We start from the raw sequence: 26,575 nt of genomic DNA, 5'->3' as shown, positions 1-26,575 counted from the left end.
AGTGGTTAAGAATCCACCTACCAATACAGGGGACACAGGTTCGCTCTCTGGTTCGGGAAGATCCTGCATGCCATGGAGCAACTAAGCCGTGTGCCACAACTACTGAGCCTGCTCTCTAGAGCCCGTGAGCCACAACTACTGAAGCCCGCACTCCTAGAGACCGTGCTCTGCAACAAGAGAAGCCACGGTGGTGAGAAGCCTGCGCACCGCAACGAAGAGTAGACCCTGCTCGCCACAACTAGAGAAAGCCCGCGCGCAGCAACGAAGACCCAACACACCCAAAAAAGAAAAAAAAAGACCATGGGTTCAAGCCCCAATCTGAGTTGCACGGTTTCACTATGACCTCCTTTCTAAAGGACATCTCTTAGGTTTTGCAACATGATTTTCCTATCACTTTTATTTTTGAAACGAAAGACTTAGAATCTAGAAAATTTGCATGTTCAATCATCCCGACTAGTTTTTGTTTAGATTTTCCCTTGGGGAATCATGTTATCAAATAGCTGAATATATTAGTATTACAATGTCACACTGACACTTTAAGGAGTAACCATGTTATAGATTTTGACATTTCAGTTGCCTATTGAAATGGTGATGCTGGACTAATGTCTTAAAGGTACCGAGAGCTCCTATTCCTGACCCATTCCAGGCTTCCACCTCTGACCACCCTTAATGTGGTTTATAATTATTTTGGAATTTTTCTTCCTTGGAAGTTCTCACCTCTACCTTCTCTGCTAACCTCTCTTCCCCATTCTTAAAAACGCAATTATTTTTATGAAATCTTCCTCAGGTAAGATTTTCATTTTCTCAACTTTTCACTTGTCAGAAGATAGAATCATCTGCTGAGCACTTCCTGATTGAGCTAACTGACGAAATGTTGAAAAAGGTACCTCCCCCGTTTTTTGCCCAGGACAACTCATTGCCTTCTTGGAAAGTTGCTTAAAACCCTACACTTCTGTGGCTGTTCTAAATGACTCATGTTAACAGTTTTGCTCATACCTCTTTCAGAAGGCATGAAGATGTTTGCCGTTCTGAAATTTGGAGTTGAGAGCAGGTGTACCAATCTAAAGCATGAAATTGGAACAAGCCTGTTCCATGTGTTATGGAATACACGACAAAATATGCCGTTTTAAGCATACTCATACACAAAAACAAAAAACAATTGAGATTTCCATTGAAATTCACTAAGTTTGTATATTCATTTAGGGAAGAGTTTACATCTTTATGATATTGAGTATTCTTTTATTAAACATGGTATGTTTTTTCCATGCATTCTTTTATGTTCTCCAATAAGCTTTCATAATTTTCATGATTTATGTCTCTCTCATCTCCTTTGTTGCATTTATTCTTAGGTATCTCATGAATTTTTATTGCTACTCATATGAATGGAATATGTTTTATTATTGTTATATTTTATTATTATTGCCAGATTATTATTAGTGAATACAAATGTTATTGAATTTGCACTGATCTTGTCTTCAGCAACATTGTTAAACTTATTTATTAGTTTTAATCGTTTGTGAGTAAAGTCTCTAGGATTTTCAATGTTTAAAATTCTTTGTCGGGCTTCCCTGGTGGCGCAGTGGTTGAGAGTCTGCCTGTCGATGCAGGGGACGCAGGTTCGTGCCCCGATCCGTAAAGATTCCACATGCCACGCAGCGGCTGGGTCCGTGAGCCACGGCTGCTGAGCCTGCGCGTCCGGAGCCTGTGCTCCGCAACGGGAGTAGCCACAACAGTGAGAGGCCCGAGTACCACAAAAAAAAAAAAAAAAAAAAAATGCTTTGTCAGCAAATCAGAACAGTTTTGTTTCTTTTCACTATTTAGTTCTTGTCTTCTTTCATTGGCCAGAGGCTCCAATAAATATTGAATAGAAGCAGTGTTAGCAGGCAGCCTTGTCTTCTTCCTGATTTTGTAGAGAGTGCTTCTAATATTTCACCATTTAAAAAGATGTCTGCTGTAGGTTTTGGCAGATAGACTTAACTTGGTTGAGCAAGTTCCCCTCTATACCTAGTTTGCTAACATTTTTATTAATAATGAGTGTACAGTATTTTGGTTTTTAAATTTAATTTTATTATTGATTTTTTATACAGCAGTTCTTATTAGTTACCTATTTTATACATATAAATGTATATATGTCAATCCCAATCTCCCAGTTTATCCCACCACCACCACCCTTCTTCCCACATCTCCCTTAGTGTCCATACGTTTGTTCTCTACATCTGTGTCTCTATTTCTGCCTTGCAAACTCATCTGTACCATTTATCTAGATTCCACATATATGTGTTAATATACGATCTTTCTGACTTACTTCACTCTGTACGACAGTCTGTAGGTCCATCCACGTCTCTACAAATGACCCGATTTTGTTCCTTTTTATGGCTGAGTAATATTCCATTGTATATATGTAGTATCTTGTTTATCCATTTCTCTGTCGATGGGCATTTAGGTGGCTTCCATGACCTGGCTATTGTAAACAGTGCTGCAGTGAACATTGGGGTGCATGTGTCTTTTTTTTTTTTTTGGCTGTATTAGGTCTTTGTTGCTGTGCACAGGCTTTCTCTAGTTGCGGTGAGCAGGGGCCTACTCTTCGTTGCAGTGTGTGGGCTTCTCATTGTGGTGGCTTCTCTTGTTGCCGAGCACGAGCTCTAGGCATGAGGGTTTCAGTAGTTGTGGCACGTGGGCTCAATAGTTGTGGTTTACAGGCTCTAGAGCACAGGCTCAGTAGTTGTGGCACATGGGCTTAGTTGCTCCGTGGCATGTGGGATCTTCCCAGACCACGGCTCGAACCCGTGTCCCCTGCATTGGCAGGCGGATTTTTAAACACTGCACCACCAGGGAAGTCTGCATGTGTCTTTTTGAATTACAGTTTTCGCTGGGTATATGCCCAGTAGTGGGATTGCTGGGTCATATGGTAATTATATTTTTATTTTTTAAGGAACCTCCATACTGTTCTCATAATGGCTGTATCAATTTACATTCCCACCAACAGTGCAAGTGGGTTCCCATTTCTCCACACCCTCTCCAGCATTTGTTGTTTGTAGATTTTCTGATGATGCCCATTCTAACTGGCATGAGGTGATACCTCACTGTAGTTTTGATTTGCATTTCTCTAATAATTAGTGATGTTGAGCAGCTTTTCATGTGCCTCTTGTCCATCTGTATGTCTTCTTAGGAGAAATGTCTATTTAGGTCTTCTGCCCATTTTTGATTGGGTTGTTTGTTTTTTTAATATTGAGCTGCATGAGCTGTTTATATATTTTGGAGATTAATCCTTTGTCCGTTGATTCGTTTACAAATATTTTCTCCCATTCTGAGGGTTGTCTTTTCATCTTGTTTACAGTTTCCTTTGTTGTGCAAAAGCTTTTACGTTTCACTAGGTCCCATTTGTTTATTTTTGTTTTTATTTCCATTACTTTAGGAGGTGCGTCAAAAAAGATCTTGCTGTGATTTATGTCAAAGAGTGTTCTCCCTATATTTTCCTCTAAGAGTTTTAGAGTGTCCAGTCTTACATTTAGGTCTTAATTCCACTTTGAATTAATTTTGTATATGGTGTTAGAGAATGTTCTAATTTCATTCTATTACATGTAGCTGTCCGGTTTCCCAGCACCACTTATTGAAGAGACTGTCTTTTTTCCATTGTATATCCTTGCCTCCTTTGTCATAGATTAGTTGACCATAGGTGCATGGGTTTATCTCTGGGCTTTCTATCCTGTTCCACTAATCTATATTTCTGTTTTTGTGCAAGTACCATATTGTCTTGATTACTGTAGCTTTGTAATATGGTCTGAAATCAGGGAGTCTGATTCCTCCAGCTCTGTTTATTTCCCTCAAGATTGCTTTGGCTATTCGGGGTCTTTTGTGTCTCCATACAGATTTTAAGATTTTTTGTTGTAGTTCTGTAAAAAATGCCATTGGTAATTTGATAGGGATTGCATTGAATCTATAGATTGCTTTGGGTAGTAGAGTCATTTTCACAATATTGATTCTTCCAATCCAAGAACATGGTATGTCTCTCCATCTGTTTCTGTCACCTTTAATTTCTTTCATCAGTGTCTTATAGTTTTCTGAGTACAGGTCTTTTACCTCCTTAGGTAGGTTTATTCCTAGGTATTTTATTCTTTTCGTTGCAATGGTGAATGGGATTGTTTCCTTAATTTATCTTTCTGATCTTTCATCGTTAGTGTATAGGAATGCAAGAGATTTCTGTGCATTAATTTTGTATCCTGCAACTTTACCAAATTCATTGATTAGCTCTAGTAGTTTTCTGGTGGCATCTTTAGGATTTTCTATGTATAGTATCATGTCATCTGCAAACAGTGACAGTTTTACTTCTTCTTTTCCAATGTGTATTCTTTTATTTCTTTTTCTTCTCTGATTGCTGTGGCTAGGTGTTCCAAAACTATGTTGAATAAGAGTGGCGAGAGTGGACATCCTTGTCTTTTCCTGATCTTAGAGGAAATGCTTTCAGTTTTCCACCATTGAGAATGATGTTTGCTGTGGGTTTGTCATATATGGCCTTTATTATATTGTGGTAGTTTCCCTCTATGCCCACTCTCTGGAGAGTTTTTATCATAAATGGGTGTTGAATTTTGTCAAAAGCTTTCTCTGCATCTATTGAGATGATCATATGGTTTTTATTCTTCAATTTGTTAATATGGTGTATCACATTGATTGATTTGCATATATTAAAGAATCCTTGCATCCCTGGGGTAAATCCCACTTGATCATGGTGTATGATCCTTTTAATGTGTTGTTGAATTTTGTTTGCTAGTATTTGTTGAGGATTTTTGCATCTGTATTCTTCAGTGATATTGGTCTGTAATTTTCTTTTTTTGTAGTATCTCTGTCTGGTTTTGCTATCAGGGTGATGGTGGCCTCATAGAATGAAGTTGGGAGTGTTTCTTCCTCCGCAATTTTTTGGAAGACTTTGAGAAGGATAGGTGTTAGCTCTTCTCCAAATGTTTGATAGAATTCACCTGTGAAGCCGTCTGGTCCTGGACTTTTGTTTGTTGGAAGATTTTTAATCACAGTTTCAATTTTATTACTTGTGATTGGTCTGTTCATATTTTCTATTTCTTCCTGGTTCAGTCTTGGAAGGTTATACCCTTCTAAGAATTTGTCCATTTCTTCCAGGTTGTCCATTTTATTGGCATAGAATTGCTTGTAGTAGTCACTTACGATGCTTTGTATTTCTGCAGCATCTGTTGTAACTTCTCCTTTTTCATTTCTCATTTTATTGATTTGAATCCTCTCCCTCTTTTTCTTGATGAGTCTGGCTAAAGGTTTATCAATTTTGTTTATCTTCTCAAAGAACCACCTTTTAGTTTTATTGATCTTTGCTATTGTTTTCTTTGTTTCTATTTCATTTATTTCTGCTCTGATCTTTATGATTTCTTTCCTCCTGTTAACTTTGGGTTTTGTTTGTTCTTTCTCTTGTTCCTTTAGGTGTATGGTTAGATTGTGTATTTGAGATGTTTCTTGTTTCTTGAGGTAAGATTGTATTGCTGTAAACTTCCCTCTTAGAACTGCTTTTGCTGCATCCCATAGGTTTTGGATCGTGTTTTCACGTCGTGTCATTTGTCTCTAGGTATTTTTTTATTTCTTCAGTGATCTCTTGGTTATTTAGTAATGTATTGTTTAGCCTCTATGTGTTTTTGTTTTTCACGTTGTTTTCCCTGTAATTTATATCTAATCTCATAGCGTTGTGGTCAGAAAAGATGCTTGATATGATTTCAATTTTCTTAAATTTACTGAAGCTTGATTTATGACCTGAGATCTGATCTATCCTGGATAATGTTCCTTGTGCACTTGAGAAGAAAGTGTAATCTGCTGTTTTTGGAAGGAATGTCGTATAAATATCAATTAAATCTACCTGGTCTATTGTGTCATTTAAAGCTTGTGTTTCCTTATTAATTTTCTGTCTGGATGATCTGTCCACTGGTGTAAGTGAGGTGTTAATCTCCCCCACTATTATTGTGTTACTGAAATTTCCTCTTTTATAGCTGTTAGCATTTGCCTTATGTATTGAGGTGCTCCTATGTTGGCTGCATATATATTTATAATTGTTCTATCTTCTGAGAGGGCAGACAGCAGAAGCAAGAAGAACAATCCTGCAGCCTGTGGAACAAAAACCACATTCACAGAAAGATAGACAAGATGAAAAGGCAGAGGGCTATGTACCAGATGAAGGAACAGGATAAAACCCCAGAAAAACAACTAACTGAAGTAGAGATGGGCAACCTTCCAGAAAAGGAATTCAGAATAATGATAGTGAAGATGATCCAGTACCTCAGAAAAAGAATGGAGGCAAAGATCAAGAAGATGCAAAAGATGTATAACAAAGACCTAGAAGAATTAAAGAACAAACAAACAGAGATGAACAATACAATAACTGAAATGAAAAATACACTAGAGGGCTTCCCTGGTTGCACAGTGGTTGAGAGTCCGCCTGCCGATGCAGGGGACACAGGTTCATGCCCCGGGCCGGGAAGATCCCACATGCCGCAGAGCAGCTGGGCCCATGAGCCATGGCCGCTGAGCCTGCACGTCCGGAGCCTGTGCTCCGCAATGGGAAAGGCCACAACAGTGAGAGGCCCGCATACCGCAAAAAAAAAAAAAACTACACTACAAGGAATCAATAGCAGAAAAACTGAGGCAGAAGAACGGATAAGTGACCTGGAAGACAGAATGGTGGAATTCACTGCTGCAGAACAGAATAAAGAAAAAAGAATGAAAAGAAATGAAGACAGCCTAAGAGAACTCTGGGACAACATTAAATGCAACAACATTCACATTACAGGGGTCCCAGAAGGAGAAGAGAGAGAGAAAGAACCCGAGAAAATATATGAAGAGATTATAGTCGAAAACTTCACTAACATGGGAAAGGAAAGAGTCACCGAGGTCCAGGAAGTGCAGAGAGTCCCATACAGGATAAACCCAAGGAGAAACACTCTAAGACACATAATAATCAAACTGGCAAAAATTAAAGACAAAGAAAGATTATTGAAAGCAGCAAGGGAAAAATGAAAAATAACATATAAGGGAACTCCCATGAGGTTAAGAGCTGATTTCTCAGCAAAAACTCTACAAGCCAGAAGGGAGTGGCATGATATACTTAAAGTGATGAAAGGGAAGAACCTACAACCAAGATTACCCTACCTAGCAAGGATCTCATTCAGATTCCATGGAGAAATCAAAAGCTTTACAGACAAGCAAAAGCTAAGAGAATTCAGCACCACCAAACCAGCTCTACAACAAATGCTAAAGGAACTTCTCTAAGTGAGAAACATAAAAGAAAAGACCTACAAAAACAAACCCAAAACAATTAAGAAAGTGGTAAAAGGAACATACATATCAATAATTACCTTAAACATGAATAGATTAAATGCTCCAACCAAAAGACACAGGCTCGCTGAATGGATACAAAAACAAGACTCATATATATGGTGTCAACAAGTGACCCACTTCAGACCTAGGGACACATACAGACTGAGTGTGAGGGGACGGAAAAAGATATTCCATGCAAATGGAAATCAAAAGAAAGCTGGAGTGCCAATACTCATATCAGATAAAATGGACTTTAAAATAAAGAATGTTACAAGAGACAAGGAAGGACACTACATAGTGATCAAGGGATCAATCCAAGAAGAAGATATAACAATTATAAATATAAAAAAAAAAAAAAATTGTTCTATCTTCTTCTTGGATTGATCCCTTGATCATTATGTAGTGTCCTTCCTTGTCTCTTGTAATAGTCTTTATTTTAAAGTCTATTTTATCTGTTATGAGTATTGCTACTCCAGCTTTCTTTTGATTTCCATTTGCATGGAATATCTTTTTCCATCCCCTCACTTTCAGTCTGTATGTGTCCCTAGGTCTGAAGTGGGTCTCTTGTAGACAGCATATATATGGGCTTTGTTTTTGTTTCCATTCCACAAGCCTGTATCTTTTGGTTGTAGCATTAAATCCATTCACATTTAAGATAATTATCAATATTATGCTCCTATTACCATTTTCTTAATTGTTTTGGGTTTGTTTTTGTAGGTCCTTTTCTTCTCTTGTGTTTCCCACTTAGAGAAGTTCCTTTAGCATTTGTTGTAGAGCTGGTTTGGTGGCCCTGAATTCTCTTAGCTTTTGCTTATCTGTAAAGCTTTTGATTTCTCCATGGAATCTGAATGAGATCCTTTCCAGGGAGAGTAATCTTGGTTGTAAGTTCTTCCCTTTCATCACTTTAAATATGTCATGCCACTCACTTCTGGCTTGTGGAGTTTTTGCTGAGAAATCAGCTGTTAACCTTATGGGAGTTCCCATGTACGTTATTTGTCTTTTTTCCCTTGCTGATTTTAATAATTTTTCTTTGTCTTTAATTTTTGTCAGTTTGATTACTATGTGTCTCGGTGTTTTTCTCCTTGGGTTCATCCTGCCTGGGACTCTCTGTGCTTCCTGGACTTGGGTGGCTATTTCCTTTTCCATGTTAGGGAAGTTTTTGACTATAATGTCTTCAAATATTTTTTTGGGTCCTTTCTCTCTGTCTTCTCCTTCTGGGATGCCTATGATGCGAATGTTGGTGCATTTAATGTTGTCCCAGAGTTCTCATAAGCTGTCTTCATTTCTTTTTGTTCTTTTTTCTTTATTCTGTTCCGCAGCAGTGAATTCCACCATTTTGTCTTCCAGGTCACTTATCCGTTCTTTTGCCTCAGTTATTCTGCTATTGATTCCTTCTAGTGTATTTTTCATTTCACTTATTGTATTGTTCATCTCTGTTTGTTCTTTAATTTTTCTAGGTCTTTGTGAAACATTTCTTGCATCTTCTCGATCTTTACCTCCATTCTTTTTCCGAGGTCCTGGATCATCCTCACCATCATTATTCTAAATTCTTTTTCTTGAAGGTTGCCTATCTCCACTTCATTTAGTTGTTTTTCTGTGGTTTTATCTTGTTCCTTCATCTGGTACATAGTCCTCTGCCTTTTCATTTTGTCTGTCTTTCTGTGAATGTGGTTTTCTTTCCACAGGCTGCAGGATTGTAGTTCTTGCTTCTGCTGTCTGCCCTCCGGTGGATAAGGCTCTCTAAGAGTTTTGTGCAAGCTTCCTGATGGGAGGGACTGGTGGTGGGTAGAGCTGGGTGTTGCTCTGGTGGGCAGAGCTCAGTAAATCTTTAATCTGCTTGTCTGCTGATGGGTGGGGCTGAGTTCCCTGCCTGTTGGTTTTTTGGCCTGAGGCAACCCAGCACTGGAGCCTAGTGGCTCTTTGGTGGGGCTGATGGTGGGCAAAGGGAGGGCTTACGCCAAGGAGTACTTCCCAGAACTTCTGCTGCCAGTGTCCTTGTCCTCTTGTCCCCACAGCCACCCCCTGCCTCTGCAGGAGACCCTCCAACACTAGCAAATAGGTCTGGTTTAGTCTCCTATGGGGTCACTGCTCCTTCCCCTGGGTCCCGATGCACACAGTACTTTGTGTGTGCCCTGCAAGAGTGGAGTCTCTGTTTCTCCCAATCTTGTTGAAGTCCTGCAATCAAATCCCACTAGCCTTCAAAGTCTGATTCTCTGGGAATTCCTCCTCCCATTGCCGGACCCCCAGGTTGGAAGCCTGACGGGCTCAGAACCTTCACTCCAGTGGGTGGACTTTTGTGGTATAATTGTTCTCCAGTTTGTGAGTCACCTACCCAGCAGTTATAGGATTTGACTTTATTGTGATGGCGCCCCTCTTAACATCTCATTGTGGCTTCTCCTTTGTCTTTGGTTGTGGGGTATCTTTTTTTGTGAGTTCCAGTGTCTGCCTGTCAATGATTTTTGGCAGTTAGTTGTGATTTTGGTGCTCTTGCAAGAGGGAGTGAGTGCATGTCATTCTACTCCACCATCTTGAACCAAATCCTTGCAAATAGCTCGAGTGTACAGTTTTATCGAATGCTTTTTCTGCACCTGCTGAGCTGTTCTTTTATTTTTCTCCTTTAATTGATTCACGTGTCAAATTAAATATACACATCTTCTATTGTTAAGCCGTGCTTACCTTCTTGGGAGAAGTTTTAGCTGGTCATACTTTTATAAATATACTGCCAGATTTCATTTACTACTATATATTTTACATTTTTTATATTTATGTTAGGGAGCGAAATTGGCTTATAATTTCACTTTTTTGTGCAGTCTGCTAAATTTCAACAGGTATTCTATTCCAAGATGGCCTGAGCTGTGATCTAGCTTGTTTCTTCTCTGGTGTATACATATACAGCAAGTATTGCTGTGTATTCTTTTTTTTTTTTTGCTGTGTATTCTTATTTATTTATAACTTCCATTGAGACATTTGAACTTGTTTAGCAATAATAATAATCATAGTGAACCATTTTGATCTTTCTCTGTGTAGGTTGTCATCCAATAGCATAGGGTTATCTAGAGTTTCATCAAGTCAGGTCGGGTACTTGCAATGGGGAAGGCAAGTCTATTACGTAGTTGTGAATAAAAGATACTTCCATTTGTATACTTACTGTCACTGATATTCATCAGGCCCAGTGGTTCATTAGGAAACAAAGCACTTTAAAGACTCTTCCTTTCTGATTCTCCTGTCTGCCCTTGCTGCTATCTGTAACTCACGCCCAAGCTTGGACCTCAGGGCAACGGCTTGTTCCTTTGAGCATTATGTTCTGCTGTAGTGTGGACCACATGGAGGCAGCCAGTGGAGTCAGGAGGGCCTGGCGTCCATGCTGCCCTGACACTCACTTGCTCTCTGAGTTTGGACAAATTCCTCAGCCTCTATACACTTTAGTTATTTCATCAGTGCAATGAGAATTTTAATATCTGTCTTACGGGGTTTGTCATAATGACTAATCAATAATATAAAAGCACAGTGTCTGGTATATAGTAATTGCTTATAAAAGTAGCTTTTAGTATACCTTCTCTGTCATATTGAATAAAATGCTAGTAAGACTATGCTAACACCAGCTAAAAGCATGACTGCTTGCAGTCGTCCTTCCAAAGGTGCTATTCGTTTGTGGTTTATAGATTTATGTTACTTCACCTTTCGTATATTGTTTTAATTCTTTATTTTAAAACAAATATTTTTCTGGCGCCTACCATATCCTAGGACTAGATGCTGGGGACTATTAAGGATACAAGGTAAACAAGCAGCTGAGGTCAGTCTAGAAAGGCCAAACATAATTAGAATATGAGCTGATAGGTTATCGGATATGAGATAGCAAGACAGAACATCAGGATAAGATCTGAGAATATCAAGAAATGAATTTCAGTGGGAGTGATTAGGGTGGAACAGCGAACTCTGTCTGGTCTAACACCAAGAAGGTGATACTTCAGCAGGGTCTTGAAGCCTGAGTGAGACAAGGAGCAAGAGTGCTCCAGTCAGGGCAAGTTGGGTATGTCAGGCTACCTGGGCATGAAAGAATATTTTATGATAGGGATGGTAAAATTTTAGGAATAAACTGCATAATAGATTCAGATCTCAGAATTCCTTTCAGGGCTGCCTATTTAACTGTGAGTCTTTGAGCTTGGGACAAGGGACGAGGGATGCCTTGGAATCCTGGGTAAACACTGATCCTCTAGTGTCCTAGTGGTAGGATTTAATTCACCACTAATTAGTGTTGGTTTTGGCTCCCATGGGGAAGTGTAAACACAAAGAAGGCAAGGAGTAGGGAGAAGGGCAAAGGCAAGTGCATGGGTGTGTCTATTTGCAGAACCATTTTGGAGGAACTGAGGAGTGCAGAGAAGGTCTTGAAAATAGAGCAGGGATTATTTCTCCTGCTTTAAAACACAGCAAAATCTGCTGGAGGCTACTAACATGTCACACCCTTAAAATAAAAACAGAGGGAAACGGAGCCTTCTTTACTTGTACTGTGATCATTTTAACCTCAGTAGCCTTCCAAAGGGAGACCGTAATCGGGTTGTTTTTATTGTCTGTGGGCTGGAGCAAGCGTTGGTCTGTAAACATTGGATGCCTCCAACTCAAATAACCTACTTAGGAATGTCTACCCACATTGGAGGTGTGCTTCACTGGGAACCTTAGAGTGCTGTTCAAAAGCAGTAGGGCATCTCCTCAAACTCACAAGGTTTCAGAAATTTTCCAGCCAGAGGTGCTCGGGTGAGGGGCACTTGTAACAAACCTGCCCTTGTTTTAGGAGACAGCACTTGAAGAGTTTTGGTTTTTGTTTGGTTGTCTTTTTTTAGATTTTTGCCTTTTCTTCTTCATCATACAACAGTTGTTTGTGGTGGGTTTTTTGTTTTTTTCAGCCAGAGAAGGATGTCTGTTAGAGAAATACCTGTATCTTCCAAGATCCACACTACCTTTTAAAGTATCTGTCCGATTCAAGTCATTTCAGCCAGCATTTATGTACTCCTCCTGGGTACTGGGTGCCCAGAATCCTGAAATTAATAAGATTGAGGACCTGCCCCATAGAAACCCACGTTCCGCTCAGGAGGACAAATACGTACCCACGTAACTCAAACACCAGACAGGATTTGAAGATGTTGAAGGAAAATGTTGGAGTTCATGGGGGAAAACCAGAGGAGGAGCTAAATTTTTGCGAGGAGTATCAGAAGGAGAACAGAAGGGAAGGGAAAGGAAGGGAAGGGAAAAGAAGGAAAGGAAAGAGAATGGAATGTAGTCTTAATTTGAATACATAGAATTTCAACCATTAGGTGACTGAAATTAAGAAAAGGAATGAAATTAACCTCTTGTAAAACAAGAGTTTAAAATGATTTTTCTGCTTACCAACAAAATAAACCTGTTTTAATTCATTGATTAATTCTTCTACTCCGTAAACATGCATTGGGTACCTATGATGTGCCAGGCACTGTTCACAGATAGAAAAGGAATAGAACATCTCTGCTCTCAGTTCCTTCATTGTCTAAACAGGTAGACAGAGATGTGCACACAAACAGTGACACCACAGAGAGGCAGATGTACCCAGAGGGATGCATGAAATACTCTTGAGAGCCCCGTGGGTGTAAGAGAGTCAAGGAAGACTTCACGGACGGATGGAGTTTTGGAGGTTTGATGGTGAATGGGTCATGGAAACAGTCCATGTAGAGGGCATGTCATGTACAAAGGCAGAGAAGCATGAAGCAGCCTGGGATGTTTATGAGACCTCAGGTGTTTTGATATGTCTCAAATATAGGGTTATAAGGGATGAAAAGTTTAGCTGGGTCTGGAAATTAAACTGACAAGAAGAGGATACAAATTTATTTAATATACATCTTATGTGACATGGGAGCCTTCATAAAGAAATGAAGACCCAAAGAAACAGGCCTGAGTGTTTTACACTGGGTTTGATGAAGACTTGACAGTCATGGAGGAATATGATAGGCTAAGGAGTACGAGTTGAGTGTAGTCAACATGTAGAAACTTAGCAAAGCCTCTTTGTTAGGATTCTTCCTTACGACCCTTTGTCTTCAGAGATAAGGCTGCTCCTTTCCTCCAGGTATAGGGAGAGCCCATCTCACCTGAGGGTTGTATAACATGTTTCAGGGAAGAAGGGCAAGGCGAGAAGGAAGTCAGAGTGACCCTCCTGCTTAAAATACTATGGGGCCGGGCTTCCCTGGTGGCGCAGTGGTTGAGAGTCTGCCTGCCGATGCAGGGTACACGGGTTCGTGTCCCGGTCCGGGAAGATCCCACATGCCACGGAGCGGCTGGGCCCGTGAGCCATGGCCGCTGAGCCTGCGCGTCCGGAGCCTGTGCTCCGCAACGGGAGAGGCCACAACAGTGAGAGGCCTGCGTACAAAAAAAAAAAAAAAAGTGGATTCTAGCACAAAGCATGACGTGACTCCCAGCTGAAGCCAAGCCGAGATGCCGGGGTCTGGGCCTCAGGGCAGCGCTAGCCCCCCAGTGTAGCGGCACAGCAGCACCTACCCCCCTATAAGGCTCCGGGGAGGAGCCACTAGGAGGCCACTTCCTCCCTCTGGCCCCGAAGGGCTCAGCCCCTCCTCCTCACAGCTGTGATCTGCTTTGTGGAGAACTTACAAGACGAGGATGACCTATAGGAACTGTGACCGTACATCCTTTCTTATAACTCTCTGTGTTCAGTGTCCCACCATAGAAAAGTTCGTATCCAGAGAGAGCAGGTACGCCACGTGGAAGGGGGTCTGCGCTAGGAAGACAGTCGGGAGGGCGGGGCAGGGAAAATGCCAAGACCGGGACCTTGACCGTGACCGGCGTGGAAACCGTACGTGATGTCAGTGGATCCAAGTGGAGGTTGGAGAGCTCCCCTTGCTGTGCTGCGGCAGCTGCCCCTTCCCTCCCGGTCCTGCCGGCCGCAGGCGTGGGGCTCCCACCATCCATCCGCAGTGGCGCTGGGCTGGCAGGGGCGGCAGGTGTGGGGGTGGGGAGGAAGGGAGGGAGAAGCTCCCTGCCCTCGCCGCTCCGGGGCCGCCCGCCCGGAGCTGAGGTCCTCCGACCTTCACCGTGATGGAGTACTGAGATACATAGTTTCTCGGAAAGTTTGAGAAACGGAATCAATAACGTGCTCGTCGTGGGGCCCGACGGCGCGGAAGCACTCGGGCGGCTCCCCAGCTGCTGCTGCGGGTTGAGCGAGAACTTCCACCACTGGGACAGCGCCGGGCCGCACACCTGCACGCTCAGGCCGCCGTTCTGGGCCCCCGTACGGGCTGTCCAGGCACAGGGTGCTGCCCACGTGCTGCCCACGTGCCCTCAAGCTGCTCACATTTCTGGTCTCAGGACTTAATGAAGCTCAGGTTCTTGATGTCTCATCGGAGAAAGAATTCAGCGAGACACAAAGTGATAGGTAAGAAGTGGATTTATTTAGAGAGAAACACACTCCACAGACAGAGTGCGGGCCATCTCAGAAGGTGAGAGCGGCCTCCTGCAGTCATTTTAATGAAGGATTTTAAGTGGGAAAGTAATATCTACATTTTAGAAAGATCCTGCAGGTGGTCTCCTGGAGAATAAAGTTGACTGGGCAAGACAGGAAGTAGAAAAGCCCGCTAGAAGGCTGTTTCAGCCAACTAGGTACCGGGTGGGATTGAGACCTTTGAAGACCATCCCCTTCATCCCTCACATGCAATTCAAAATTTAAGCAAAGCTAACCACAAAATAAGAATAATAGAACCCAAGTTCTGATTTTTCTTAAGATGATTGTTTAGATGCATTGAAAAAATTATGTCAAATATCAAAATATTTTAAGACTTCTATTGCCTCTTCTCTTTGGTGCCCTGGTCTGCTGGTGCCCTAAAGCATGTGCATCGCTGTGTCTTGTGGGATCCAGCCTGCCGAGTACAGGCGGTGGTCAGGATGATGGGTAAAAAGACTGGGGTGGTTTGAAGTGGGAGAATCAACAGGACTGAGTGATGGATGAGGGGAAGAGAGAAGCCAGGGACGGCGCTGAGACTTCTGACTTGGGTGGCAGGGTCGTGCCCTGCCTTTGGATTTCTACTGCTCATCATGGCTGACATTTGGCCGTGGCCCCTCCCAGGCAGGTACCCTTCCAGCATCTGTTCCCTCTGCAGAGTGCCTCCATCCTTTGCACTTAGTCCAGGCTCCAACGGGTATTTTAAAATGCCCTCATCCGAGGGCCCCCAATAAATCCCTCACAGACTTTAAAATCCTCAGGACCAGATTCAGCCTCTGACATAACCACCGTTTCAGCACAGCTCTGTCATGAGACTCCTGACACAACCTTGGCTCGGATAGGAGGGCTCAGCAGGGGCCCCCGTTCCTTTCACCCATCTCTCATCCTCCCCTTGTAGGTGGCTCCTCTGTGCAAAGGTAACCTGGTCCCCTTACTTGCTCTGGAACTGTGGCTCAGTGACAGAAGGAGAAGATGCAGCCTGTGGAGACACAGCTTTATCCTGATGACATGCATCATGTCATCAGCCACTGCCAGCCCCCAAATCTGTCTGGGAACAAAAGGCCCCAGGCAGCAGCTAAATATATCTCTGGGATTGTTTCTGAATATTCTGAAATATCCATAACTCAGTTGGGAAGAGAATTCCCCCCATGATCCTGGGACTAGAGCTCATTATACTGTTTTCTTCGGGATTCCCAAAGCCCTACCTCTGAGAGAAACAAAAACAAGTGCAGGGTGCACACCAGCTAATATTCTCCATGAGGGCTTTAACTCCCTCTTCGTGTTCCTCCAGGCCTGGTGTCAGATACTGGCCCCATAGTGCCATGTATCGTTTTCATCACCAAGATTGGAGCACCCCCTTCTGCCTGGGGGTGTATTCTACAGTCAGTTGGTAATTATGTCACCATTTCAACCACTTGACACAAAGTGCCAGGTTTCATTTCTTTCCAAGTCACCCTACTTCTGAACTCACAACTCTGGAAAATCTCAGCTTTGGAATGCTGGCCTAGACCATGCCACGTGGGTAGGCCAGTTTACTGTATCAGAGGTGAGTTACTTTTACATACACAGTCACCAGAGAGAGGCCGTGTTCCCCAGAAATCGGTGGAGGTAAACGTATACTTTTAGTCCTTAAGCCAAGAAAATCGCTGTCATAATCATAAATAGTCCAAATAGCGACAACAACAGAAGCACACGCTGAAGTATACAGGGTGAAATGTGAAAGAGCTTCTTGAATTCTCCACCTCGTCCCCTATTTCATTTCCCTCCTCCTTGGCAACAGTCGGGTACTGCGCATCCAGAACTTTTCCTGCACTTTGTAGATATCTTTCCCTATGTGTGCGTAGATGGCCACTTAAATGAAGTGACTGTTATCATGAAGCTCTCAGAGATGTGCCCATTTCATAGATCCGTACACACCCCTTATCTTTACAATGATAAATAATTCATAAAATTCAAACTAAAGTAATACAGGGCAGGGAGGAGAGGGGGAGTGTGGGCTGAGAATCACAGCAGAAATCTTCTTGATGCATAATTCAGAATCTTTCCGTGTTCAGTCTGTGATCTTTTTGCAGTTTTATACATTCGAATAATAATAATACCTGGTCTCTAAAGCTCATGCTGTGTTTGTGGGCTGCCCCATGAGATGAGATCCTTGTTATCTACTGTCACTCACCTCCTTGGGGAAATATTTTCAGCCTGAAATACCGGGTCAATTAGCAAGCACCATGGAACAGTATGTAATTCTCAGAACTGGCTCCAGAAGCCTCCTGGCTCCCTGGTGGGTGCCCCTTAAACTGCCTCGCCAACACTGTGTAATCACTTCTTCTTCAACCAGCCCCAGATTGTTCCCGCTCTGGGGAAGAAAGCGTCTCTAATTACATTTGCCTTTCTCTTCCTCAGTCGCCAAGGTCCTCTGTGCAGATGCCTGTGCTCAGCAGTTCCTGGAGCAGCAAAGGCGCAGCCAGACAGAAGGGCCCTTCCTCTCCTTTTAGAGAGCAGTGCATTTTGCTTTTCCAAGCCAGGTAGGCCTGCGTGATCTTTGACTGCATGGCTCATGTTCTTCAATGGATTTACATTATTATTTACTATGTTACTCCCTTCACACAGAAGGCCAGTTTGGTATTAATGTATTTCCTCTTCATGTAAAATCCAGAATGACTGCTTATACCTACATGATTTATGAATTTCCTGCCTCCCCAGAGGATGTTCTATTTCTCATCAAGATGAATATTTAGTTGATTTAAAAAAACAACTAATCTTTGATCCTGGTATACCTACTGGTATCGACCTATAAAGACATGTAAATACCCTTTATTGCCATTTTCTTTCCCGAGAGCATTTAAAACTGTGGAGATGCTGTATTTTCTATGGGCTAGATTGCTCTTTACTGAAGACCTCAGGAATGGTTTTCTGTGAAGTAAGTTGAGGGAATGTTCTTTATGGAAACCGGGTGGGGGGTTTTCCCTGTGTTTGCTCCTGGCTGGTTTGAGGCCAGCCTCCTATGAATTTTCTTTTATTTTATTGAAAGTTTATTTTATTTTTTTTATACAGCAGGTTCTTATTAGTTATCTATTTTATACATATTAGTGTATACATGTCAATCCCAATCTCCCAGTTCATCCCCCACCCCCCCACCCCACCCCACCCCACCCCACCCACCCCACCCCCCGCTTTCCCCCCTTGGTGTCCATACTTCTATGAATTTTAAATTGTTCATGACAACAGAAGAAGAAAAAGCTACAGCAGCTGAGACAGCAGATATAGTAGCCATGGAGATAAAAGCGCTGCTTTTTTCCCTCTGGGATGCAAAATTTGTGTTTGAATGTGAATGACATCTTGAGATCAATGCATTTGGTGCAGTTCAGTAGTACAATAAAGAATGGTGTCAGAGATTGGGTAGAAAGATAAGGGATCAAGGCTTAATGAATCAAGGCTTTTGGGAAGAGGTGGGCCGAAGACGAAGTATTTTGGGAACTAGGGACAAGTCATGTAATCTCTCTGGCCCTTGTCTCCTAAGCCCTAAAGTGAAGGGCTGGGAGGGAAGGACCACTGAAGTGTCCTCCGTTTCTAACATTCTGTAATTCTTTGTTCTAGCCATTTTGAACAGTGTAGGCAAAGAACAGCAGGCAAAATCTAAATAAAAGTCTGAAAGGGGAGATAGCTGTTAAGAATGCAAGCTGGAGGGACTTCCCTGGTGGTCCAGTAGTTAAGACTCTGCACTCTTCCACTGCAGGGGATGCAGGTTCAATCCCAGGTCCGGGAACTAAGGTCCCACATGCCATGTGGCGCAGCCAAAAAACAGAAAGTGAGCTGGGATGGAAGATGTGTGCAGAAATGTGAATGGCAGAAAGGGAACATGAATGGTCTGGAATCAGAAGGTTGTATTTAATCCAAAAATATGGTCAAGGTAGTAGGAAAAAGATTTGAAGGCAGCTGGCTGGGTAGTTTGCATGAAGTGAGTATTTTCTAGTGTAACATTTTAATTCCCTTAATTGTTTCAAATGTATTTTAACAGCTTTATTAAGATGCAATTCAAATACCATACAATTGACTCATTTAAAGTATACAGTTCAATGACTTTCAGTATATTCACAGAGCTGTGCATATTTACATCACCACAATCAGTTTTAGAATATTTTCATTACCCTAAAAAGAAATGTTGCTCTGCTTAGCCAGTGTCCCCAACTCCTCCCTCTAAGCCCTAGCCAACCACTAATGTACTTTCTGTTGCTATAGATTTGCCTATTCTGAACACTTCATGTAAATGGGATCATACAATATACGGTCCTTTATGACTGCCTCTTTCACCTACCAGAATGTTTTCAAGGTTTGTCCTTGCTGTACATATGTCAGTACTTCATTTCTTTTTATTGATGAATAAAAATAAATTAAATAAATAAATAAAATAAAAATCATATAAATGAATAATTATAACAATATGTTGTTTTATTTTTAACATATAAAGATACAATAGTTGTAACAATAATAGTACAACAAAGAGGAGGAGGGAATGGAGCTATTTTATTTATCCATTCATCAGTTGATGGATATTTGGGTTGTTTCTACTTTTTAGCTATTATGAATTATGCTGCTATGAACATTTGTATATAAGTTTTTGTGTGGACATGTTTTCATTTCTCTAAGGTACATACCTAGGAGAGGAATTGCTAGTTTATGAGATAACTATATTCAACTGTTTTAAAAACTGACAGATTGTTTTTCAAGGCGCTGCACCATTTCACATTCCCACCAGCAGTGTATGAAGTTTCCAGTTCCTCCACATCCTCTCTAACACTTGCTATTACCTGTCTTTTTTATTCTAGCCATCCTAGTGGATGTGAAGTGGTATCTCATTGTGGTTTTGCATTCCCTGATGGCTCATGACGTTGAGCATCTTTATATGTTTTTAGTGGCCATCTGTATATCTTCTTTGGAGAAATGTCTATTTAGATCCTTTGCCCATTTTTATTTTTTATTATTTTTTATTTATTTTTAAATAAATTTATTTATTTACTTTTGGCTGCGTTGTGACTTCGTTGCTTCACCCAGGCTTTCTCTAGTTGCGGCAAGCAGGGGCTACTCTTCGTTGCAGTGTGCGGGCTTCTCATCTCGCTGGCTTCTCTTGTGGAGCACGGGCTCTAGGCACACGGGCTTCAGTAGTTGTGGCATGCAGGCTCAGTAGTTGTGGCTCACAGGCTCTAGAGCGCAGGCTCAGTAGTTGTGGCGCACGGGCTTAGTTGCTCCGCGGATGTGGGATCTTCCCGGACCAGGGCTCGAACCCGTGTCCCCTGCATTGGCAGGCGGATTCCTAACCACTGCACCACCAGGGAAATCCCCTTTGCCCATTTTTAATTGGATTATTTGTCTTTTTATTGGAGTTATTTTTTGTGTTATCTTTTTATTTTTAATTGAGTTATTTTATTTATAGATTCTCAACACAGATCTTAACACTAGACCACCAGGGAACTCCCAGAACCTAGTTTAAATTTATACTAACTCAATTTTAGTGAAATCAAGAAACTTTACTCCTTTATAGCTCCATTCCCTCCTCCTCTTTGTTGTACTATTATTGTTATAACTATTGTATCTTTATATATTAAAAATAAAACAGCATATTGTTATAATTATTCATTTATATGATTTAATGTCTTTTAAAGAAGCTGAGAGAAGAAAGGATAGCAAGTGTAGATAGACTTGAGGATTATTACAAACCCCTTGAGTGAAGAAATCCTCTCTACTTTGTTTCATTATCATATCCCCTGCACCTAGAACAGTGTTTGTCACATAGTAGATGCTCATTTAATATATAAATGAATGAATAATGATCTCCATACAGACAATCAATGAAGTCCCAGAGAGAGACAGTCCCAATAAGATGTAGAGATGAGTAATGAAGAGATTAAGATTAAGAAAATAAGGTTGCGTGACTTGTGTGTATTGGGGGAGAGGTAATAATCATAATGAGAAGAAGTGAGAGTGTCTTTCTTATTCAGTGCCATATGTGTCTGAGGCTTAACACGGTGTTGGCATATAGCAGATGCTCAATAAATGTTGAATGAATGAATGATGCATCCTATGGCTGGTGCAGATCTTGGAGGATGAGGCAAGAGAGTTTCAGTCTTAGAAGTCCCTGTGTTGGGACTTCCCTGGTGGTCCAGTGGTTAAGACTCTGTGCTCCAAATGCAGGGGGCCCAGGTTCGATCCCTGGTCAGGGAACTAGATCCTGTTTGCCGCAACTAAGATCCCACCTGCCGCACCTAAGACCTGGCGCAGCCAAATAAATAAAGTATTTTTTTTAAAGTAAAGAAGAAATCCCTGTGTTCCCCAAATGAATACAATCTCTATCTCTTCTCAGTGCCTCTGGCTCTAAACTGGTGCTTCTCCTGGGGTCTCACCTTGTGTCCCACATCCCCACTGGACTGCCTGGACCACCTGCTCCCTTTGTGGGTCCTAAGCAGGATGTCCAATTACTGAAGGATGAGAAGTGCAAGCCTATTGGTTAAGACTGAGCAGAGGGAAGACAGAATAAATTTATCATTAACCAAGCTGGTAGGGTGGAGGGTGGGCAGTGGGAAGGGGAAGAAGAAAATTATTAGTGATTGGCGGAGGCAACTGAGAGAAAAACTGTGATCTCCTACATTTGTATACTCATTCATTCACCCACAACATTTATTGAAAGCTTGCATAGAACAAAGTGTTCAGCTTTCCTTATGCCAAATATTAAGTCCTAGACATAAAAAATTACTGTATTGTAAAAACATTCTGGAAATAACTATATAGCCCGCTGTGGTGGTGAAGATGAGCCCCGAGACTGGAGCCTCCCTGCCTGGGCTTGAATCCTGATGGGTGGAGTCGCCTGACCTCCCTTTCTGTAAAACCGAGAATTCATGTAAGGATTAAATGATTAATACACATAAAGCACCTAGAATAGTGCCCACCCCATCGTATGTATTATATTATGTAAGAGCTAACTATTATTATTGATGTAATAATTGTTATCAAACAAAGACTAGAATAGTTGAGATTATCAGTAAATTTCAATAAAAGTTTAGACTTCCCATTTTCCGTACTACATATCTATCTAGGCTTCTCCTTAGTAGCAGCCAATTATGTATATATGTATTTATTTATTTTACAGCTTGAGCGAATGAGAAGCAACAACTCTCTTCTTATATATATTTATTTCATTTTGTTATGTGGTTACTGTGGTAAAGAGCTGTTTTCTACCTCTGAAAACCCGGCTTTACTCCAGAGGTTACCAGAACAGAGAGGAGCCCCCTGGATGGATAATTCAGAGGGCAGGAAAGCAGTTGCTTTTCTTTCAAATTAGGTTGATCTGAATGAATTCCTGCCTGAGATTTCAAAGCCATGGCAGATCAATGGGCTCAGGAATCAAAGACACCAAAGGTGATGTTTCTAATGTAAATGTATGAGCCATTCAAAACACTAATTAATGACTGTTCCTAGCTGGTTGTATCATGTAAAAGAGCAGCGTCATGAAAGATTCTTTTTTAAGGTTTCAAAAAAAATCTTTAGATTAGAAAGATACAGTAGAAAGGTTGGATGTTTATTTCCATCGCTGAATGCAAGAACCGCCCCTTCCCCCCTACTCCCCTATTCCCCATAAGTGTTCCACAACCCACTTGCATTGCTTGGACCCTTAAAGTTCACTTGTACAACTAAGATTTGTCTTACTGTAGAACTGCAGGGTCCCTTCCAGTCAATTTTCTCAGTTGAAACATAGAACACACTTTAAACACCGAACATCGGTACCCAATGTGCTTATCTCAGCAGCAGATCGCCTATTTTAAGTCAGGCACGCACAGCGAGTGTCCAGGTCGTTGGAGCCTTAGTAAACTCATCATGTGGAGAGGGGGTTTTTGGCACATAATAGGTGTTTAATAAATGTTTGCTAAATGAATGAATGATGGTGGTGATGGTGAGCTGAAAATACATTTATCATAAATAGGAGTCTTATCTAGATTTTTCACCCTGAATGATCCCAGACAAGTCATTTAACCGGATCATTTCATGCCTTGGTTTCCATGTCTTTAAAAGAAAGTATTGATATAATTAGTGGTTTTAGGAGTAGACTAGAACTATGTTAATTCAAAATAATTACACTGAAGACTTCTACTGCCGAACTCACCTGGTTACAGCAAGGAGCAGGGAAGCAGTCTAAACATCAGGTTATACATTTGTCAACACAGTCTTACACTGGTCGTCAGGAAAGTGAGCACTCGTTCTTATTTGGCCTGAGGTGCCTTCCAGGGAGGGATGCTATCAGGTAAAACAAATAACAGTGGATATGCAGCTACACAATTATTTATCCTCATTAACTATCCAAAGTAAGAGGAAGAAATAACACATTTAAGTAAAATGATCACATTATATATCATCCAAACAATGACACTTTTTTTTTTTTTTTTTGCGGTACCCGGGCCTCTCACTGTTGTGGCCTCTCCCATTGCGGAGCACAGGCTCCGGACGCGCAGGCTCAGCGGCCATGGCTCACGGGCCCAGCCGCTCCGCGGCATGTGGGATCTTCCCGGACCGGGGCACAAACCCGTGTCCCCTGCATCGGCAGGCGGACTCTCAACCACTGCGCCACCAGGGAAGCCCCAATGACACTTTTGAGAATAAAGAAAGGAGGTAATGTTAATCACATTGGGAAACGCATGGACAGTATTAGGCAAACCAGAATGTACAGTCAGCCTGGGTCTATGCCATGTCCAGAAGCAGTCTCAAGTGTGCAGGATCAATTTTGCCCTTTTTGAACTAACTTAAAATTTTCCCTTCCTGACCTCACCGTTTGCCTGTGATAGAACTCTCAATCCTCTTAAGATCTACGGTAGATCACTTGTGGCTTCAGCTTTATTTGCTAGTTACAGCATCTGTGTTTCTCATTATAAAATCATTAGCATTACCTAGGCAACTAAGAATGAGGCATATGCCTTCTGCTCCATTTGGTGAAATTCTTCCTCTGTTTTTAGCTAATTTCCTTATGTGAGTGTTCTACTGTTATCCACACCTTATTTTGTCTGATTTTCTACAGGTCCTGGTGCCCTGTACACATTCTCCTAAATTTGCTGACTACACGTTTCAGTTCTACTAGTGAATCTTGATAACTTTTCTTGCTCCTATAAGATAGATTTCCCCTCTAACTAGCACTGCCCACTCAATAGTCGTAGGATATTGACACCTCAGCTGGCTGTACCCGTTAGAATATCCATGTATTCTGGTGGAAAAGAGCCAGATCTTTTATACATTTGCTCAACAGATATTTAATTGAGCTCTTATTTTGTGCCAAATACTGTTTAGAGTCCTGGATATATAATCTAGTCTTTGATCTGTCTGCTGGTTTTCTTAATGGTATCTTTTGATACCCGTAAATTTTAAATGCTGATAAAGTCAAACTTATCAAATTTTTTTTCCCTCTTACTGTTTGTGTTTTTTGTATCCAGTCCAAAAAACTTGCCCTACTTCAAAGTCCTGGAGATATACTTCTAGAAGGTTTATGGTGTTAGGTTTTATGTTTAAGTCAATGACATATCTCGGATTAATTTTTGTGCCTGGTGTGGGATAAAGGTCAAGGTTCAACTTTTATTTACACAGACATCCAGTAGATCCAGCACCATTTGTTAAAAAAGACTTGCCTTTCCCCACTGAATTGGCTTGGCGCCTTGGTGGAAAATCAATTGACCGTATATATGGGTCAATTCCTGGACTCTCTTTTGATTTTTTGGTCTATCCTTACACACTGTCTCAATTACTGTAGCTCTTATGAATATAGTCTGTATAAGTCAAATATGATCACTACCCTGAAGGAGCTTACAATCTGATTTATGAGAGAGACAGTCAACATAGAAGTCATAATAGTACAAAGAGGTGGAGAAAATCACAGTGCTAGCTACAGATGTTGGAAGTACAAAAGAGAACTCCACCTGGTTTAGGTGTGTAGGTACACAAGCCACCTGAAGGAGGTAACACCTAAAATGATCCTTAAGGGATCAGTAGGAATTTGCAGAGGAGTAGGCCTGGTGCCCTCCAGTAAGAGTGAGAAGACCAGTGCGGCTGGGTGGAGTGAGTGAGGTGGAGATTGGAAGAGATGACATCAAAGAAGAAGGGGATCACATTGGGCTGAGCCTTGAAGGCCATTTTAAGGGTCTTAGCTTTTACTCTGAGTGAGAAGGGAAGCCATCCAAGGGTTTTGAGTAGAGAAGTGACATGATCTGACGTCTTTTAGAAGGATCTTCCTGGATGCTCTATTTGAAACAGACGATGTCTGAGCTGGTCTCAGAGCTTCTATCTTACCTGGCTGGTGGGTGCCAGATAAAACAGAAGCTCTGAGACCAGCTGCAGAGACTGTAACTATAATCCAGTCAAAAGCTGTTGGTGGCGTGGACTCAATGGTAATACTGGGATGACTGTGGTTTGGGTAATAATGGGATAAAGGGATTATGTTCTGGATATATTTTGAAAATAGAGCCAGTGAGATCTGCTGACAGATTGAACATGAGATATAAGATAAAAAGAGGAGTCCAGGTTTTCGGCTTCGGCTAGAAGGATGTGTTGCCAGTCCCCAATATGTGAGAGCAAGCCTGGAGAAGAAAGTCAGAAGCTTGGTTTTCCTACTTTAGAGTAAATATGAGAGACTGCTACCCAAAGTACGAGCCATTTCCCCTACAGAGAAACCAGGTGGAGATAAAGTCATCATGTGAGTCGTCAAGCCCAGTGTGAGCAGCACTGTCCTAGGTGGTGGGGAACCTAGGGGAATGGACGTGACCCCCGCACGCGGACCCTGCTCTTGAGGAGAGCTGCGAGGGGGCTTGATTCACACAAATGAAATGGAAGAAATGTGAAGTCAAGGACCAGACTGTGGATGCAGATCTCAGGTGCCACAGGAGAGTGGCAGTGTGGTCAGGAGTACTTCAAGTATGCTTCTAGAAGGAAATGGGAAAGAAGCCATCTTCACAGGTTGGGGAAAACTTAGAGAGGAAAAGGCAAAACTGTGGTGCTAAGCAGGAGCCACTAGAGACACAGATATTCTAGGCCTGGCTGGAAGGGTTGTCAGAAGGATTTTTAAAATTTGGTTCCTGGCCCATAGTAGGCACCTGAGAAAGGATAGATAGTAGTACGTGTTATATGGGGGGAATAATGGAGATAAAATTATGAGTCAAACTTCCTGAGTTCAGCCCCACCCCCATGTCAACACCTACTCCTTTGATGCCCTTTGCCCTTTCTCCCTTCCTAGGTTGTCTTCTAATGCTTCTATTAGAAACCTTCAAATCTGGCTTTCTGAATTGTTTGTGAGGGGAAAAGGGAATTCGACTATCCTATTTCAGCAGGTTCATGCAGGCTTATGGGGTTTTAATCATCTCACTTGTGTGAAGACTACAAAGGTCCAGAGGGGGGCAATGTGACTCTTGGACTTCAGGAGGGCTTTCTTTTGCTACAAATGCTTTGGAATTCATCCCCTTGTCCCCTGCCACCAGCACCCCTCACGTACCTCCACTGCTGGGTAACTATTTAAGAATCCTCAGGGCTTCCCTGGTGGCGCAGTGGTTGAGAGTCCGCCTGCCAATGCAGGGGACACGGGTTCGAGCCCTGGTCTGGGAGGATCCCACATGCCGCGGAGCAACTAGGCCCGTGAGCCACAACTACTGAGCCTGCGCGTCTGGAGCTTGTGCTCCGCAACAAGAGAGGCCACGACAGTGAGATGTCCGCGCACCGCGGGCCAATGAAGAGTGGCCCCCGCTCACTGCAACTAGAGAAAGC

The 26,575-nt window shown here is 42.0% G+C and overlaps 1 protein-coding gene and 1 non-coding gene across 2 annotated transcripts in view; both read left to right on the top strand.

Moving 5' to 3' along the window:
- The window catches only part of NIM1K (NIM1 serine/threonine protein kinase), a 74,996-nt gene that overhangs the window by 9,342 nt on the left and 39,079 nt on the right, over window positions 1-26,575 (top strand). The window contains exon 2 of the mRNA XM_004265953.3: window positions 17,198-17,319. The gene's annotated coding sequence lies outside the window, so the exon portion shown is untranslated. The remainder of the gene's footprint in view (window positions 1-17,197; window positions 17,320-26,575) is intronic.
- Window positions 20,941-21,013, top strand: TRNAW-CCA (transfer RNA tryptophan (anticodon CCA)). The gene has a single exon. It is a non-coding gene; the product is annotated as a tRNA-Trp (tRNA).

This window comes from Orcinus orca, chromosome 3 (assembly GCF_937001465.1).
Source record: "Orcinus orca chromosome 3, mOrcOrc1.1, whole genome shotgun sequence".
NCBI lineage: Eukaryota > Metazoa > Chordata > Mammalia > Artiodactyla > Delphinidae > Orcinus > Orcinus orca.
The sequence above is the reverse complement of the archived record's forward strand: the minus strand, read 5'-3'. Positions and strand labels throughout refer to the sequence as shown.